The sequence below is a fragment of the Bombina bombina genome, chromosome 1 (genome assembly GCF_027579735.1).
Source record: "Bombina bombina isolate aBomBom1 chromosome 1, aBomBom1.pri, whole genome shotgun sequence".
NCBI lineage: Eukaryota > Metazoa > Chordata > Amphibia > Anura > Bombinatoridae > Bombina > Bombina bombina.
The window spans coordinates 1369688946-1369709379 of NC_069499.1; the positions used below are offsets into that span (position 1 = coordinate 1369688946).

At 41.5% G+C, this 20434-nt stretch overlaps 1 protein-coding gene across 1 annotated transcript in view; it reads right to left on the reverse strand.

Annotated features, from left to right (window-relative positions):
• INTS3 (integrator complex subunit 3) overlaps window positions 1–20434 on the reverse strand; it is an 883995-nt gene that overhangs the window by 185288 nt on the left and 678273 nt on the right.

A 20434-nucleotide genomic window follows, 5' to 3' on the forward strand; every position in this document is an offset into this window, starting at 1 on the left:
CCCTACCAGATTCGCAAACCACGTCCTTCGCGGCCAAGCAATCAGAATCACAGATGCTTGCTCCTGCTTTATGCGAGCCACCACACGAGGGAGAAGCGGTAATGGAGGAAAAAGATATGAGACTGAACCTCCATGGTACTGATAGGGCATCTATCAATTCCGCCTGAGGATCCCTTGACCTCGACCCGTACCTGAGTAGCTTGGAATTGCGGCGGGATGCCATGAGATCCATCTCTGGCGTCCCCCACTAACTGCATATCTCTGCAAAAACCTCGGGGTGAAGAGACCATTACCCTGGGTGAAAAGATTCAGTTGTCCACACCCGGAATGCGGATCACTGACAGCGTATATTTGTGAGTCTCCAACCACTCTAGTATCTGAGATACTTCTCTCATCGCCAAGTAACTTCTCGTTCCCCCTTGATGGTTGATATAGGCAACCAAGGTTATATTGTCTGATTGGAATCAGATAAACTGGGACGAACCCAGAAGGGGCCAAGCCTTCAAGGCATTGAAGATTGCCCGGAGTTTCCAAAATATTGATCAGAAGGGAGGACTCCTCCTGAGTCCACAGACCTTGTGCCTTCTTGGCACCCCAAATGGCTCCCCAGCAGGAAAGCCTTGCGTCCATAGTCACAATCTCCCAGGACGGTCTCAAAAAGCACGTGTCTTGGGACAGATGATCTGGACAGAGCCACCAGGAGAGCGAGTCTCTCGAAAGGCTGCCCAGCACAATCTGTTGAGACAGATCTGAATGGTCGCCGTTCCTTTGTCTCAGCATACATCTGGCAAAAGGAGTTATGTCCATGCACCTCCATACACAGAGCCACTTAGGGTCTCGAGGAGGCCCAGAGGGCAAGACATGCAGAAGTTAGCTTGCAGCGTCTCTGATCTGTGAGGAATATGCTCATGGATATGGAGTCTATTATAGTTCCAAGGAAATTCACACTTGTACCTGGAGTAAGAGAACTCGTGCCTGTACCAAGATATCGTCCAGGTAAGGCGCTACTGCAATACCCTGTGTTCTGGCAACGGCTAGCAGAGCCCCCAGAACCTTTGTAAATATCCTTGGAGCAGTACCTAGGCCAAACGGAAGAGCTATGAACTGGAAGTGCTGATCCAGAAAAGCAAATCTCAGGAACTGCAAATGTTCCTTGTGAATCGGGACGTGAAGGTATGCATCCTTCAGGTCTATTGTGGTCAAAAACTGTCCTTCCTGAACCAGAGGCAGGATTGACCGTATTGTCTCCCTCTTGAAAGAGGGAACACTCAAACTTGTTTAGACACTTTAGGTCCAGAATTGGATGAAAAGTTTCCTCCTTCTTTGGAACCACGAAAAGGTTTGAATAAAACCCCAAATCTCTTTCTGCTGTAGGTACTGGGACAATTATTCCTATAGAGGAGAGATCCCGTACGCAACCTAAGAAGGCAGCCCTTTTTTTTGGTCTTGTCGAAAGACTGGAGAGAAGGAATCCTATCCTATATCCTTGAGATACAACCTCCAGGACCCAAGGATCTTGTACATCCTGGAACCAAGTGTCTGAAAAAAAGACAGTCTGCCCCTACTCAATCCCATCCAGGATCGGGGGGCGCCCCTTCATGCCGATTTGTTCTCGGCGGGCTTCTTAGTCTGTTTGGACTTATTCCAGGAGTGAGCCGGCTTCTTGGACTGCTTGGACTTGGAAGAGGACTGCTGTCGTTCCGACTTGTCAGCAAGAAAGAAAAAAATATTTAGATGACTCTAGGTCAGGAGAATTATGTTTAACCTTTCTCTTGCGTTTGTTAGAGTGAGGTAAGGCACTCAGGGCCGCAGACACCGCCAATTGTAACTGTGTGGTAAAGTCCGCTGGAAAAAAGCCCCCTCCAGATGGAGGATTAGTTGAGCCGCAGGGAACTGCATGTGGAGCGGGTAATGTAAAAAGGGTAGTAATTTCTCTGGACCCAGATTCCTGAGAAGTAGATGGCTCAGAAGGGCTAATAGGGCTACGAGTATTAGCAGGCTTGAACCAGAGTGTTGATAACACTCTCAGAGAACCCTCTTTTGGCTAAGACTAAGCTTTCAATCTCCACGCAGTCAGCCTCAGAGAATCTAGATTTTGATGAACGAAGGGACCCTGTATCAGCAGATCTCTGCGACAAGGTAACCTCCACTGAGGAGATTAGGACATCCCTACCAGATTCGCAAACCACGTCCTTCGCGGCCAAGCAATCAGAATCACAGATGCTTGCTCCTGCTTTATGCGAGCCACCACACGAGGGAGAAGCGGTAATGGAGGAAAAAGATATGAGACTGAACCTCCATGGTACTGATAGGGCATCTATCAATTCCGCCTGAGGATCCCTTGACCTCGACCCGTACCTGAGTAGCTTGGAATTGCGGCGGGATGCCATGAGATCCATCTCTGGCGTCCCCCACTAACTGCATATCTCTGCAAAAACCTCGGGGTGAAGAGACCATTACCCTGGGTGAAAAGATTGCCTGCTGAGGAAGTCCGCTTCCCAGTTGTCCACACCCGGAATGCGGATCACTGACAGCGTATATTTGTGAGTCTCCAACCACTCTAGTATCTGAGATACTTCTCTCATCGCCAAGTAACTTCTCGTTCCCCCTTGATGGTTGATATAGGCAACCAAGGTTATATTGTCTGATTGGAATCAGATAAACTGGGACGAACCCAGAAGGGGCCAAGCCTTCAAGGCATTGAAGATTGCCCAGAGTTTCCAAAATATTGATCAGAAGGGAGGACTCCTCCTGAGTCCACAGACCTTGTGCCTTCTTGGCACCCCAAATGGCTCCCCAGCAGGAAAGCCTTGCGTCCATAGTCACAATCTCCCAGGACGGTCTCAAAAAGCACGTGTCTTGGGACAGATGATCTGGACAGAGCCACCAGGAGAGCGAGTCTCTCGAAAGGCTGCCCAGCACAATCTGTTGAGACAGATCTGAATGGTCGCCGTTCCTTTGTCTCAGCATACATCTGGCAAAAGGAGTTATGTCCATGCACCTCCATACACAGAGCCACTTAGGGTCTCGAGGAGGCCCAGAGGGCAAGACATGCAGAAGTTAGCTTGCAGCGTCTCTGATCTGTGAGGAATATGCTCATGGATATGGAGTCTATTATAGTTCCAAGGAAATTCACACTTGTACCTGGAGTAAGAGAACTCGTGCCTGTACCAAGATATCGTCCAGGTAAGGCGCTACTGCAATACCCTGTGTTCTGGCAACGGCTAGCAGAGCCCCCAGAACCTTTGTAAATATCCTTGGAGCAGTAGCTAGGCCAAACGGAAGAGCTATGAACTGGAAGTGCTGATCCAGAAAAGCAAATCTCAGGAACTGCAAATGTTCCTTGTGAATCGGGACGTGAAGGTATGCATCCTTCAGGTCTATTGTGGTCAAAAACTGTCCTTCCTGAACCAGAGGCAGGATTGACCGTATTGTCTCCCTCTTGAAAGAGGGAACACTCAAACTTGTTTAGACACTTTAGGTCCAGAATTGGATGAAAAGTTTCCTCCTTCTTTGGAACCACGAAAAGGTTTGAATAAAACCCCAAATCTCTTTCTGCTGTAGGTACTGGGACAATTATTCCTATAGAGGAGAGATCCCGTACGCAACCTAAGAAGGCAGCCCTTTTTTTTGGTCTTGTCGAAAGACTGGAGAGAAGGAATCCTATCCTATATCCTTGAGATACAACCTCCAGGACCCAAGGATCTTGTACATCCTGGAACCAAGTGTCTGAAAAAAAGACAGTCTGCCCCTACTCAATCCCATCCAGGATCGGGGGGCGCCCCTTCATGCCGATTTGTTCTCGGCGGGCTTCTTAGTCTGTTTGGACTTATTCCAGGAGTGAGCCGGCTTCTTGGACTGCTTGGACTTGGAAGAGGACTGCTGTCGTTCCGACTTGTCAGCAAGAAAGAAAAAAATATTTAGATGACTCTAGGTCAGGAGAATTATGTTTAACCTTTCTCTTGCGTTTGTTAGAGTGAGGTAAGGCACTCAAGGCCGCAGACACCGCCAATTGTAACTGTGTGGTAAAGTCCGCTGGAAAAAAGCCCCCTCCAGATGGAGGATTAGTTGAGCCGCAGGGAACTGCATGTGGAGCGGGTAATGTAAAAAGGGTAGTAATTTCTCTGGACCCAGATTCCTGAGAAGTAGATGGCTCAGAAGGGCTAATAGGGCTACGAGTATTAGCAGGCTTGTCTCCCTTCTTAGACTTTAGAACAGTGTTTAGGCAAATGAAAAAAAATTGAGCAGGCGGGCAAACCACAGCCTCCTCACAATATAAACAAGAATAATTAATCAATACAGAAGGAGCGGAACCTTCTAATGTAGTATCAGAGTCCTCCATAACTTTGTATATACCCACAGAAGGACAATCAAAAAGAAACGCTTTTATTTTAAAAACGGCACCTTAATACTCCCAATGGCTGGGGCACTCACCACCTCCTAGACCCAGACAGCTAACAGTGAAAACGCTCTCCTCAGGAGTGATGTCTGCAGCAGTATCTTCGCAAATGAAAGATACCATACCTGGTCATGTGGTACGTAAGACAGGACTTCCCCTGCTATGAAAAAGGGCGCCAAGCTTTTATGAGCTGCGCAACACTTCAAAAACGATAGTGAAACCTATTTGTTCCAAGCCAAAAAACACAGTCTATGAGCCTAAAAAAAATCACATTAAGCAGATATAAAATTCCCAAACTGTTCAAATAATCTCCCTGAAGGAGATATAAACTCTTGATCCTATCAAGGTATAAATTGTATATATAAAAAAACGGTCTTATCCTCCAGGATCCATGCTGTGGAACAGGCACAACCTCTCAAGTGTGACAGTCTTGCAGCAGCGCTTCTGACATGGACTTGAGTGTGTAGCAGCAAGCAGTGAAACTCGTCAACACTGATAGCTCAGGAACTGTTGGCGACAGTCTGGATGGGTTTGCAGAAAAACTTTCCCTGCATTTCCAGACTCTAACTTTCATCAATACTCTCACTGAGAGGTTGACATGATTACTTAAAACTCCAGTCCTTTCTCGAAGGGAACATACCCATTACATGACTATCCAAATCTTCTGACACTTCTCTGTCACCTCCTATAGTGACGAAAGGCAAAGAATGACTGAGGGACCTTTTTATTAACGGAGGCACCTTTTTATACCCTGATGTTTCTCCTACTTTTCCTTGTTGCCTCGGCAGAATGACTGGGGGATAGGGGAAGTGGGAGGGATATTTAAGCCTCTGGCTGGGGTGTTTTTGCCTCTTCCTGGTGGCCAGGTGTTGTATTTCCCAACAGTAAGGAATGAAGTCGTGGACTCTCCCTGCCTTATGGAAGGAAATTTTATTCGCCCATGGAGAAATAAAAAGTATACCATCAGGCACAACTATTTATAGTTTATATGCTGCACTGCAGCTGTGATAAATATTATATTAGTAAGTTGAATGATGACCTGCGTACATGCATGACAAATCATAATTGTGCTATCAGAACAGCTTTAGCTTCTGGTCAGGCAGAACATTCACTTGCAAACATTTTTTAGCTGCTAAGCATTGTGTGTCTGAATTGCGATATATGATCATAGACCATATTCCCCCTCCCTACAGAGGTGGAGATAGTTCTAGAATGCTACTGCAAAGGGAATTCAAATGGATATACACACTTGACACTTTAGTCCCTAAGGGTTTGAAAACTCAATTAGATCTGCAATGTTTTCTATGATGAAGATATGTCAGTAAAAATTTTAGACAGAGACGGTAGCATGTTATGGTTGTATATTATCTATGAAAGGGAAAACCATAAGGAATATGATCCAATCCAGTGTAGAAAATATAATAATTGTTATCTGAAGTTCATTTGATAGGAGTATTAATTTATTTGTATAACTTCTGTTATATAAGAATGTGTTTGCAACTTATTGACTAAGGTAGCTAGTGGTACCACCCATATTTTAACGTTTTTAGCTTATTTACACATCCACTCACTGTATTGGAGGTAATTTTATGTAATAAACATTTTGTATAGATTTTCAGAGTACTGTTTTCCCTTACTTTAAAGGAGGGATAATGTATGTCTTGTGTCTTTATCTAATTCACTTTTCATAATTATTTTAAGGGTCTGCACCAACTGCCCTAAAGGGGCGTTTTTTTCTTTTTTGTGGATTAATTAAAGGGACACTGAACCCAAATTTTTTCTTTCGTGATTCAGATAGAGCATGCAATTTTAAGCAACTTTCTAATTTACGCCTTTTATCAAATTTTCTTATTTCGCTTGGTATCTCTATTTGAAAAAGCAAGAATGTAAGTTTAGATGCAGGCCCATTTTTGGTGAGCAATCTGGGTTGTTCTTGCCGATTGGTGGATAAATTCACCCACCAATAAACAAGTGCTGTCCAGGGTACGGAACCAAAATTTGGCTGGCTCCTTAGCTTAGATGCCTTCTTTTTCAAATAAAGATAGCAAGAGAACGAAGAAAAATTGATAATAGAAGTAAATTAGAAAAATTTGGGTTCAGTGTCCCTGTAAACAGAACATAAAAGTTTCTTTCTTTCGCTCTAAAGTCAGTTAGAGTGTGTGTGTGTAAATATATATATATACACACACACACACACATATATATATACATACACACACGCATATATCTATCTTATCTATCTATCTATCTATCTATCTATCGATCTATCACACAGGTAGCCCTTGTTTTGCAACGTTTCACAATAGTGGCTGTTAGATCATGAAAGTTGTTCCACAGGCTTCTTAGCTGAATACAAAAGCTTTGCTGAAAAGTTTTTTGCCATCTGTATTTATAGTACACCAATGTAATACTGTCTACAGCACATGAGTAGTTTGCCATTCATTTGCTTTCTTAAAGGGCCAGTACAGTCTTGCCATGGTGTATGACAGCAGGTGCTCTGAACTGATGAGTCAAAATGTGAAATATTTGGCCGCAGCAGAAGGCAGTTTGTTCACCAAATTGCAGGAGAGTGGAACAAAAAAATGAGTGTCTTTAGTCAACAGTGAACCATAGTGAAGGTTCCTTGCAAGTTTGGGGCTGCATTTTTGCAAAATGAAGTTGGGGATTTGGTGAGAATAAATGGTCTCCTCAACGCCGAGACGTACAGGCAGATACTTATCCATCATGCAATACCATCAGGGAGGCATCTTTTTGGCCTCAGATTTATTATGCAGAATGACAACAACCCCAAGCATACAGTCAAGTCATTAAGAACTATCTTCAGCACAACAAAGAACAAGGAGTCCTGGAAGTGGTGGCCAATCTCAACGTCATTTAACCCCTTAATGACAACTGACGTACCAGGTACGTCCTGCAAAAACTAGCAGTTAGTGACAATGGACGTACCTGGTACGTCAGTTGTTTAAGAGAGTGCTGGAAGCGATCGCAATTGCTTCCAGCAGCTCTCAGGGTATTGCAGTGATGCCTTGATATGGAGGCATCCTGCAATACCTTTTAACAAGCCTCCGATGCAGAGAGAGCCACTCTGTGGCCCTCTCTGCACCGGTATCAATGGTGCAGTGTTCCGGGGGGAAGGGAAACAAAGAGGCGGCAGCGTGCGGGCTCGCGCACGTGGGGCGAGCGCGTGCACGTGGGGGCGAACGCGTGCGCGTGGGGGCGAACGCGTGCGCGTGGGGCAGCGCGCGCGCATATTAGCCACTGACACCAATGAAAAAAAAAAAAAGTTCAAAACATAAAAAATATATATATATATATATATATATATAAAAAAGGATCTGGGGGGGGGGGGTTGGGGGTATTGAGGGGGGGGGCTGTTACACTACAGAAAAGTTTATAAATATTTTTGGGGGCAAAATTTATAAATATTTTTGGGGGCAAATTGGGTACTGGCAGACAGCTGCCAGTACCCAAGATGGCGGCAATTAAGTAGCAGGGAGGGTTATAGAGCTGTTTGGTGGGGGATCAGGGAGGTTGGGGGCTAAGGCAGGGCTCCATTACAGCAGAATACATTTTTTTAAAAAATAAAATAAAAAAAAACTCCTTTTATTTAGTACTGGCAGACTTTCTACCAGTACTTAAGATGGCAGGGACAATTGTGGGGTGGGGGAGGGAAGAGAGCTGTTTGGGAGGGATCAGGGGGTGGGATGTGTCAGGTGGGAGGCTGATCTCTACACTAAAGCTAAAATTAACCCTGCCAGCGCCCTACAAGCTACCTAATTAACTCCTTCACTGCTGGACATAATTCACGTGTTGTGCGCAGCAGCATTTAGCGGCCTTCTAATTAACAAAAAGCAACGCCAAAGCCATATATGTCTGCTATTTCTGAACAAAGGGGATCCCAGAGAAGCTTTTACAACCATTTGTGCCATAATTGCACAAACTGTTTGTAAATAATTTCAGTGAGAAACCTAAAATTGTGAAAAATTTAAAGGTTTTTTTTTTTTATTTGCTCGCATTTGGCGGTGAAATGGTGGCATGAAATATACCAAAATTGGCCTAGATCAATACTTGGAGTTGTCTACTACACTAAACTAAAGCTAAAATTAACCCTACAAGCTCCCTACATGCTCCCTAATTAACCCCTTCACTGCTGGGCATAAAACACGTGTGGTGCGCAGCGGCATTTAGCGGCCTTCTAATTACCAAAAAGCAACCCCAAAGCCATATAAGTCTGCTATTTCTGAACAAAGGCGATCCCAGAGAAGCATTTACAACCATTTGTGCCATAATTGCAGAAGCTGTTTGTAAATAATTTCAGTGGGAAACCTAAAGTTTGTGACAAAATGTGTGAAAAAGTGAACATTTTTTTTAATTTGATTGCATTTGGCGGTGAAACGGTGGCATGAAATATACCAAAATGGGCCTAGATCAATACTTTGGGTTGTCTTCTAAATATAAATATATACATGTCAATGGATATTTAGGTATTCCTTACAGATATCAGTGTTCCAATGTAACTAGCGCTAATTTTGAAAAAAAAAGTGGTTTGGAAATAGCGAAGTGCTACTTGTATTTATGGCCCTATAACTTACAAAAAAAGCAAAGAACATGTAAACATTGGGTATTTCTAAACTCAGGACAAAATTTAGAAACTATTTAGCATGGGTGTTTTTTAGTGGTTGTAGATGTGTAACAGATTTTGGGGGTCAAAGTTAGAAAAAGTGCGTTTTTTCCATTTTTTCCTCATTTTATAAAATTTTTTATAGTAAATTATAAGATATAATGAAAATAATGGTATCTTTAGAAAGTCCATTTAATGGCGAGAAAAACGGTATATAATATATGTGGGTACAGTAAATGAGTAAGAGGAAAATTACAGCTGAACACAAACACCACAGAAATGTAAAAATAGCCATTGTCATTAAGGGTAAGAAAATTGAAAAATGGTCCGGTCATTAAGGGGTTAATCTGTCTGGGATTACATGAAGAAACTGAAGGAACTGAGGCTGCCTAAAGCCACAGAACTGTGATGAGTCTCCAAGGTGTTTGGAACATTACCGGTCTAGTTCCTTAAAAAACTGTATGCAAGTGTACCTAGAAGAATTTATGCTGTTTTGAAGGCAAAGGGTAGTCACACGCCAAGTATTGATTTAATTTGTTTTTCTTTTCTATTCACTCACTGCATTTTGATAATTGATAAAAAATAAACTATTATGATTTCTATTTTTGAAAGCATTCCTACTTTAGAGCTTTTTTCACACCTACCTAAAACGTTTGCACAGTACTGTATATTGTGTGCTTTAGTATAGCAGTGGGACATAGGGGATTATATCTCACAAGTGTAGGCCAATCAGAACGTGGGGCTGTGTGTAATTCTCTCTGCTCCTGTCAAGTGCCAGCCCTGTGCTGTTCAAAGCAGCAAACTAGCAGCAGTGTCTGTGAGTGTAATAACTGGCACCACTACAACTGCACTCAAAATAAAATAAAAATTGCCAAGCTCTGTATCCTGTTTCTTTGTGCTGGTCCTGATCTGAACACAGAGGCTGGCCCGGTCCAGTCCAGCTCTGCTGTAATCTGTCAGCTTGTAAAAGCATGGTTCCTCCTGTGCTCTATATCAGTGTATTGTGTTGTTTTAGGTATGAAAGGGACATTAAACACTGAATGCACATGTCATGCACTTCTAATTATGGGCACCACCATTTTAAAACCTAGGTTACACTGCAGATATCTGAAGAAGAGTTGCTGCACATGTGCAAACACATCAGCACTGGAATGTACAGAAAACTAGATTTCAACATGGTGACACCCATGACTAGAGGAAGGCAGGGAATATCCTCAATACAACGCTTATACGATGTATTTAGTGTTTAATATACCTTTAAGCATTCACAACCACCACTATAGAAAAATAATAATAATAGTTACTAGTATGTAGCAATACTGAAGTTAGCTCTGCCTGTTTTTATTTTACTCCTAGGGATTCTCAAGTCTTCTGCTCACATGAATAAAGAAATTCATTACTGGCTGCCAGGGATGTGTGTTCTCACTCAAACTAATTAACATTGTTCTAATTGTGTTGCAGCTTCAGACCATGAATTGTTGCATTAACATTTTTTTCCAATGAAAGGTATTTCTTTACCACTGTAATATGTCCCCTTCATACCCTGTATTGGTTGCACTCAAACACCGTCCAGCAGACACAAATGAGTCAAACAGCAATTAAGTGCAGCAGCTGGGGTGGTAATGAGTCTATGCTATGTGACACAGAATACATCCCAGTGTGCTGAGTATAGTGCCTGCCACATACAGCTAAAATGCTGCATTAGAATGGTTTTAGTTATAATTACCACATTAAATGAGGCTCAGTCATTAACACACTATAAAATTGATCTTAAAATCTACCTAATGTTATAACATTATGCCCTGGAAATGTGTGACCACTCACATACGTTGCCTCCAGATCAGGCGCACAAATTTCTTGTACACAAAGATGGAGGAAACCAGGTTGAACAAACATCAATGATTTAAATTTTTTTTAATTTTAAATCAGATTTTTTTTTAAATAAAATGCTTTTTTGGAGGAAAAATCTATCTAAAGATAGTTTCCATTTAAGATACATTAAAATCTAAAAGGTTATTTATCCTGAAATACAGATTTGTTTTTAATTATATAGCAAGAGGCTGCACATTCATGGCTGCAGGGGTGAAACTACAGAGGTTTTTTTTTTACAATAAAAAACGTTGACCTGCCACTGCCTGCACTGATATCATGTGAGTGTGACATGATGCTTCACTAGTGTCTCTGACTACAGGGGTTAATTTTTCTGTTTTACCCATTGGTGTTTATATGTGTGTGTGTGTGTGTATGTGACTGTGTGTGTATTTATGCATGTGTGTGTGTGTGTGTGTGTATGACTGTGTGTATTTATGCATGTATGTGTGTGTGTGTGTGTATGTGACTGTGTGTGTATTTATGCATGTATGTGTGTGTATGTGACTGTGTGTGTATTTATGCATGTATGTGTGTGTGTATATGACTGTGTGTGTATTTATGCATGTATGTGTGTGTGTATATGACTGTGTATTTATGCATGTATGTGTGTGTGTATATGACTGTGTATTTATGCATGTATGTGTGTGTGTGTATGTGACTGTGTGTGTATTTATGCATGTATGTGTGTGTGTATATGACTGTGTATTTATGCATGTATGTGTGTGTGTATATGACTGTGTATTTATGCATGTATGTGTGTGTGTATATGACTGTGTATTTATGCATGTATGTGTGTGTGTATATGACTGTGTATTTATGCATGTATGTGTGTGTGTATATGACTGTGTATTTATGCATGCATGTATTTGTGTGTGTGTATGTGACTGTGCGTGTATTTATGCATGCATGTATGTGTGTGTGTGTATGTGACTGTGTGTGTATTTATGCATGTATGTGTGTGTGTGTGTGTGTGTTTGTGGAACCATCAAATTACAGACCTTGTTACTACAGCATGGGGGGCAGGGGGTAAACAGTATCACTATATACAGTACGGGGGGTGGACCATGTCACAGACTACTGTGGTCACTTTATAAAGTACTGGGGCAGGTAGGGTCAGGCCAGCCATCTCACCGGCAGATTACAGACTGTGTCACCGACTCACTATATACAGTTCTGGTGTGTTAAACAGTGTCACTATATACAGTTCTGGTGGGTTAAACAGTGTCACTGTATACAGTAATAGGGGGTCAGACCATCTCACAGACTGTGGGCACAGGGTACCTCCTTCCTTTTGCAGACATGTAAGCTGATTCACATTTGTTTTCCTTGTTAAAAAAAAAAAAAACATATGTATCAAATTCCCTTTTTTTTGGGGGGTGGGGGGCCCTTCTTAGATTCTTGCACCTGGGCCCTGTGGTTTCTAGTTACGCCTCTGCATGGCTGTAATGTTTAATGTTTTTCGTAAATGAATTCCATTAATCTATTTATAATGTCATGTTCTCCCAGAGGTTTCTGTAAGATTATTTTGGGCATATCTTGAAGATATTATCACATATTCGTTTTATAGTTCTCAAAACAGTGAATTTGTGCCTGCAAAATAACACGCCTCTTCTTCACAGCAAAAAAATTATAAAATAAACATACAGAGTTGAATAGACCTTAAAGGGACATAATCAATCATGAAACTTTTGGGTTTCAGATAGAGTATACAATTTTCAAATGTACTTCATTTATCAAATGTGCTTGATTCTCTTAGTAACCTTTGTTGAAGGAGAGCAATTCTCTACAACTATGGATACCAAGAGAATGAAGCAAATTAGATATAAGAAGAAAATTGTTAAGATTACATGTTCTTTCTGAATCATAAAAGTTTAATTTTGACTTTACTGTTTCTTTAAAGTGATGGTAAACTGAAAGCAATGTCTACTTACTTCTCATACGATCCTAAAATAAAAATAAACATGAGTTTAAGTCATGAAAAATATACATTTTCACTATTAATACCTTTATGTTAAACGCAACAGCCCAGAGACATGCGTGGTCTAATTAAATCCATGGTAAAGTCATGCAGCTTCTGATCGTTCCTTACTCGCATACGTAGTTTAACTTTGAAGAAATCTGCCCACAGTTCATTGGAATATAGATATTCAGCGTAGTAAATATTTGGATGAAACTTAATGTAAGTATATTTCTGACAGCGTTAATACACTTGCACTAAGTTTCATCCAAATATTTACTAAGCTGAATATCTATATTCCAATGAACTGTGGGCAGATTTCTTCAAAGTTAAACTACGCATGCGAGTAAGGAACGATCAGAAGCTGCATGACGTCACTAATGCATGCGCAAATTAAATACAAATATTTTCTAACCGATGCGAAAATGCCAAAACGCCATGGATTTAATTGGACCACGCAATTATCGTCATCAATTTTTTTCTTAGTTAGTCTCTGGGCTGTCGGCGGATCGCAATAAATAGCTGTTGCGTTGAAAATAAAGGTTTTAATAGTGAAAATTAAATTTTTTCATGACTTAAACTCATGTTTATTTTTATTTTAGGATTGTATGAGAAGTAGACATTGCTTTCAGTTTACCATAACTTTAACGCCATTTCTCCCCTGCAAATCAATGTACACAGAATCAACCCATACAAAGTTTCAAGAAGCTTAATAAATAGAAGATTGTTTGAAGTGGAACAGATCTGCACAACAAGGACCAAAGTATAAGGAGGAAGGGGCAAGCATTACAAATCATAGTGTTATTGTTATAGTTAAAGGGACACTGAACCCAAAAAAATTATTTTGTGATTCAGATAGACCATGCAATTTAAAGCAACTTTCTAATTTACTCCTATTATCAAATTTTCTTCATTCTCTTGGTATCTTTATTTGAAATGCAAGAATGTAAGTTTAGATGCCGGACCATTTTTGATGAACAACCTGGGTTGTTCTTGCCGATTGGTGGATACATTCACCCACCAATAAACAAGTGCTGTCCATGGTTCTGAACTAAAAAAATAGCTTAGATGCCTTCTTTTTCAAATGAAGATAGAAAGAGAAGGAAGAAAAAATAATAGGAGTAAATTAGAAAGTTGCTTAAAATTGCTTTTTCAGAATTATGAAAGAAAAAAATTGGTTTCAGTGTCCCTTTAAATAAAACTATTTAAATTATTATTAAGGTAATCATTTTTCTCCTTCCAATAAAGTACAGCTGAAAAGTTGATCAAATATGAATGATTAACCTATTAAAATGGAGATAGTTCACCGCCAATGATCTCATTCATTTTGATGATCTATCTATGCATATCCAATGATATATACCCAAATTAGTAATGGTCTGATATAACTGGAAATTGATCTTTATAGTTGTTCTAAAAATGAAAGCCATGATTTAAACTGATTTAAATCAGTCTTACTGACTAGTGAGTTAAATCAAATCCACCCTGGAGGAAACTCTCTCGTGCTCTCATTTCTGTCCCATCCGTGAGCTAAGATCCTATCTAGTTCATATTGCTACCTAGGGGAGGCACAGCTTTAGTGAATCCTTCACTAGAAGCAGTACAGCAAATGCCTTACATATGGCGTCTGTCTTGAATCCTCAATAATTTCAGAAAGAGACTGAACAAAAACATAATTTATGCTTACCTGATAAATTTATTTCTCTTGTGATGTAGAGTCCACGGATTCATCCTTACTTGTGGGATATTCTCCTCCCCTACAGGAAGTGGCAGAAAGAGCACCCACAGCAGAGCTGCCTATATATCTCCCCCCTTAGCTCTACCCCCCCAGTCATTCGACCGAAGGCTAGGAAGAAAAATGAGAAACTATAGGGTGCAGTGGTGACTGAAAGTTTAAAAATAAAAATATATATATGCCTGTCTTAATAAACAGAGCGGCCCGTGGACTCGATACATCACAAGAGAAATACATTTATCAGGTAAGCATAAATTATGTTTTCTCTTGTAAGATGTATTGAGTCCACGGATTCATCCTTACTTGTGGGATACCAATACCAAAGCTTTAGGACACGGATGAAGGGAGGGACAAGACAGGGACCTTAAACGGAAGGCACCACTGTTTGTAGAACCTTTCTCCCAAAAATAGCCTCAGAAGAAGCAAAAGTATCAAATTTGTAAAATTTGTAAAAAGTATGAAGCGAAGACCACGTCGCCGCATTACAAATCTGTTCAACAGAAGCCTCATTTTTAAAAGCCATGTGGAAGCCACAGCTCTAGTAGAATGAGCAGTAATTATTTCAGGAGACTGTTGGCCAGCAGTCTCATAAGCCAAACGGATGATGCTTTTCAGCCAAAAGGAAAGAGAGGTAGCCGTAGCCTTCTGACCTCTCCGTTTACCAGAATAAACAACAAACAATGAAGATGTTTGACGGAAATCTTTAGTTGCTTGTAAGTAGAACTTTAAAGCACGAAACACATCAAGATTGTGCAACAGACGTTCCTTCTTTGAAGAAGGATTAGGACACAGTGAAGGAACAACAATCTCTTGATTGATATTCTTATAAGAAACAACCTTAGGAAGAAACCCAGGTTTGGTTCGCAAAACCACCTTATCTGCATGGAAAATAAGATAAGGGGAATCACACTGTAAAGCATATAGCTCAGAAACTCTTCGAGCCGAAGAGATAGCTACTAAAAACAAAACTTTCCAAGATAGAAGCTTAATATCCATGGAATGCATAGGTTCAAACGGAACCCCTTGAAGAACTTTAAGAACTAAATTTAGGCTCCATGGCGGAGCAACAGGTTTAAATACAGGCTTGATTCTGACCAAAGCCTGATTAAATGCTTGATCGTCTGGGACATCTGCCAGACGTTCATGTAGAAGAATAGACAAAGCAGATATTTGTCCTTATAAGGAACTAGCTGATAATCCCTTCTCCAAACCTTCTTGGAGAAAATACAATATTCTAGGAATCCTAATCTTACTCCACGAGTAACCTTTGGATTCACACCAATAAAGATATTTGCGCCAAATCTTATGATAGATCTTCCTGGTGACAGGCTTTCTAGCCTGAATCAGGGTATCAATGACCGACTCAGAGAAACCACGCTTTGATAGAATCAGGTGTTCAATCTCCAAGCAGTCAGACGCAGAGAAATTAGAAATAAAACAAAATTTTTACAGTAGTATCATATAGCCTTTGTAACTTTGCACAGCTATGCAAATAAACAATTAACCCCTTAATGGCAAAACCAGATTGAAAAAACATCAAAACCAGTAAAAAAGACTTTCAGCACCTACCTGCCCTTCAGAACAATTTGTGGGGAAAAAAACTTCTTTTACAGCCCTCAAACACGGCAGGAACCTCTGGAGAAGCAGTTAGAAGTCTCAGAGGAAAAGAAATTGCACAACTGAGGTGCGAAAATAGGCCCCTCCCACCTCACTCAATGTTTTGAGGCCTAACAGACAAACACTAGAGTGTCTCTAAATTAGCCATGTGGGTTAGAAAACTCAAAAACAAGCCACAATGACCCCTTTAGTCCCTTCAAAAAAACGTTACAATTGCATCATTCACTGAATAAACAAAAACGTTTTTACCAAACAGTGTCACCAGTAACTAATGAGCCCATCATGCAAGCTGAAATTCCTATCCAAGTGTCTGAATACAGCTTACCCTTCCATCATGGGGATATTGCCAGCCTTTTCTAGAAATAACAGTCTGTCTAGAAAAAAATAGACTGAACATACCTTAATGCAGTTTAGCCTGCAAACTGTTCCCCCAACTGAAGTTTTCCTGTACTCTTCAGCCCTTGTGAGAACAGCAGTGGATCTTAGTTACAAAATGCTAAGATCATCATCCTCCTTGCAGAAATCTTCATCCCTTTTCTGCCAGAGAGTAAATAGTACACACCGGTACCATTTAAAAATAAACTTTTACTTGAGAAAATAAAAACCTAACATTTTTGCCACCACACTACTCTCTGCCCTTCCTAGCAGTTAAGAGGGCAGAGAGAATGACTGGGGGGTGGAGCTAAGGGGGGAGATATAGGCAGCTCTGCTGTGGGTGCTCTCTCTGCCACTTCCTGTAGGGGAGGAGAATATCCCACAAGTAAGGATGAATCCGTGGACTCGATACATCTTACAAGAGAAATATACTGTACATCTCTTAGCACTTAGCTGCCATAATAAACATAATCAGTATTCTAAGTTAAGTTGGATACAATATTACAACTTAACCCTTGTGGTAATATCCTTGACCTTATATAAAACCCTTTACTGCTTAAGCCATTTCACACCCCTCTGGATTGAACAGCATTTTCAGTGTTTTCTCTCTCTATAAAGATACCCACACAAATCATACATGGTATTTTTAGCAATGACAAAAAACAGAATTTATGTTTACCTGATAAATTACTTTCTCCAACGGTGTGTCCGGTCCACGGCGTCATCCTTACTTGTGGGATATTCTCTTCCCCAACAGGAAATGGCAAAGAGCCCAGCAAAGCTGGTCACATGATCCCTCCTAGGCTCCGCCTACCCCAGTCATTCGACCGACGTTAAGGAGGAATATTTGCATAGGAGAAACCATATGATACCGTGGTGACTGTAGTTAAAGAAAATAAATTATCAGACCTGATTAAAAAACCAGGGCGGGCCGTGGACCGGACACACCGTTGGAGAAAGTAATTTATCAGGTAAACATAAATTCTGTTTTCTCCAACATAGGTGTGTCCGGTCCACGGCGTCATCCTTACTTGTGGGAACCAATACCAAAGCTTTAGGACACGGATGAAGGGAGGGAGCAAATCAGGTCACCTAAATGGAAGGCACCACGGCTTGCAAAACCTTTCTCCCAAAAATAGCCTCAGAAGAAGCAAAAGTATCAAACTTGTAAAATTTGGTAAAAGTGTGCAGTGAAGACCAAGTCGCTGCCCTACATATCTGATCAACAGAAGCCTCGTTCTTGAAGGCCCATGTGGAAGCCACAGCCCTAGTGGAATGAGCTGTGATTCTTTCAGGAGGCTGCCGTCCGGCAGTCACATAAGCCAATCTGATGATGCTTTTAATCCAAAAAGAGAGAGAGGTAGAAGTTGCTTTTTTGACCTCTCCTTTTACCAGAATAAACAACAAACAAGGAAGATGTTTGTCTAAAATCCTTTGTAGCATCTAAATAGAATTTTAGAGCGCGAACAACATCCAAATTGTGCAACAAACGTTCCTTCTTCGAAACTGGTTTCGGACACAAAGAAGGTACGACTATCTCCTGGTTAATGTTTTTGTTAGAAACAACTTTTGGAAGAAAACCAGGTTTAGTACGTAAAACCACCTTATCTGCATGGAACACCAGATAAGGAGGAGAACACTGCAGAGCAGATAATTCTGAAACTCTTCTAGCAGAAGAAATTGCAACCAAAAACAAAACTTTCCAAGATAATAACTTAATATCAACGGAATGTAAGGGTTCAAACGGAACCCCCTGAAGAACTGAAATAACTAAGTTGAGACTCCAAGGAGGAGTCAAAGGTTTGTAAACAGGCTTGATTCTAACCAGAGCCTGAACAAAGGCTTGAACATCTGGCACAGCTGCCAGCTTTTTGTGAAGTAACACAGACAAGGCAGAAATCTGTCCCTTCAAGGAACTTGCAGATAATCCTATCTCCAATCCTTCTTGAAGAAAGGATAGAATCTTAGGAATCTTTACCTTGTCCCAAGGGAATCCTTTAGATTCACACCAACAGATATATTTTTTCCATATTTTGTGGTAAATTTTTCTAGTTACAGGCTTTCTGGCCTGAACAAGAGTATCAATAACAGAATCTGAGAACCCTCGTTTTGATAAGATCAAACGTTCAATCTCCAAGCAGTCAGCTGGAGTGAGATCAGATTCGGATGTTCGAACGGACCTTGAACAAGAAGGTCTCGTCTCAAAGGTAGCTTCCATGGTGGAGCCGATGACATATTCACCAGATCTGCATACCAAGTCCTGCGTGGCCACGCAGGAGCTATCAAGATCACCGACGCCCTCTCTTGATTGATCCTGGCTACCAGCCTGGGGATGAGAGGAAACGGCGGGAATACATAAGCTAGTTTGAAGGTCCAAGGTGCTACTAGTGCATCTACTAGAGTCGCCTTGGGATCCCTGGATCTGGACCCGTAGCAAGGAACCTTGAAGTTCTGACGAGAGGCCATCAGATCCATGTCTGGAATGCCCCACAGTTGAGTAATTTGGGCAAAGATTTCCGGATGGAGTTCCCACTCCCCCGGATGTAATGTCTGACGACTCAGAAAATCCGCTTCCCAATTTTCCACTCCTGGGATGTGGATTGCAGATAGGTGGCAGGAGTGAGTCTCCGCCCATTGAATGATTTTGGTCACTTCTTCCATCGCCAGGGAACTCCTTGTTCCCCCCTGATGGTTGATGTACGCAACAGTCGTCATGTTGTCTGATTGAAACCGTATGAACTTGGCCTTTGTTAGCTGAGGCCAAGCCTTGAGAGCATTGAATATCGCTCTCAGTTCCAGAATATTTATCGGTAGAAGAGATTCTTCCCGAGACCAAAGACCCTGAGCTTTCAGGGGTCCCCAGACCGCGCCCCAGCCCATCAGACTGGCGTCGGTCGTGACAATGACCCACTCTGGTCTGCGGAAGGTCATCCCTTGAGACAGGTTGTCCAGGGACAGCCACCAACGGAGTGAGTCTCTGGTCCTCTGATTTACTTGTATCTTCGGAGACAAGTCTGTATAGTCCCCATTCCACTGACTGAGCATGCACAGTTGTAATGGTCTTAGATGAATGCGCGCAAAAGGAACTATGTCCATTGCCGCTACCATCAAACCTATTACTTCCATGCACTGCGCTATGGAAGGAAGAGGAACGGAATGAAGTGTTTGACAAGAGTTTAGAAGTTTTGTTTTTCTGGCCTCTGTCAGAAAAATCCTCTTTCTAAGGAGTCTATTATTGTTCCCAAGAAGGGAACCCTTGTCGACGGAGATAGAGAACTCTTTTCCACGTTCACTTTCCATCCGTGAGATCTGAGAAAGGCCAGGACTATGTCCGTGTGAGCCTTTGCTTGAGGAAGGGACGACGCTTGAATCAGAATGTCGTCCAAGTAAGGAACTACTGCAATGCCCCTTGGTCTTAGTACCGCTAGAAGGGACCCTAGTACCTTTGTGAAAATCCTTGGAGCAGTGGCTAATCCGAAAGGAAGCGCCACGAACTGGTAATGCTTGTCCAGGAATGCGAACCTTAGGAACCGATGATGTTCCTTGTGGATAGGAATATGTAGATACGCATCCTTTAAATCCACCGTGGTCATGAATTGACCTTCCTGGATGGAAGGAAGAATTGTTCGAATGGTTTCCATTTTGAACGATGGAACCTTGAGAAACTTGTTTAAGATCTTGAGATCTAAGATTGGTCTGAACGTTCCCTCTTTTTTGGGAACTATGAACAGATTGGAGTAGAACCCCATCCCTTGTTCTCCTAATGGAACAGGATGAATCACTCCCATTTTTAACAGGTCTTCTACACAATGTAAGAATGCCTGTCTCTTTATATGGTCTGAAGAAAATTGAGACCTG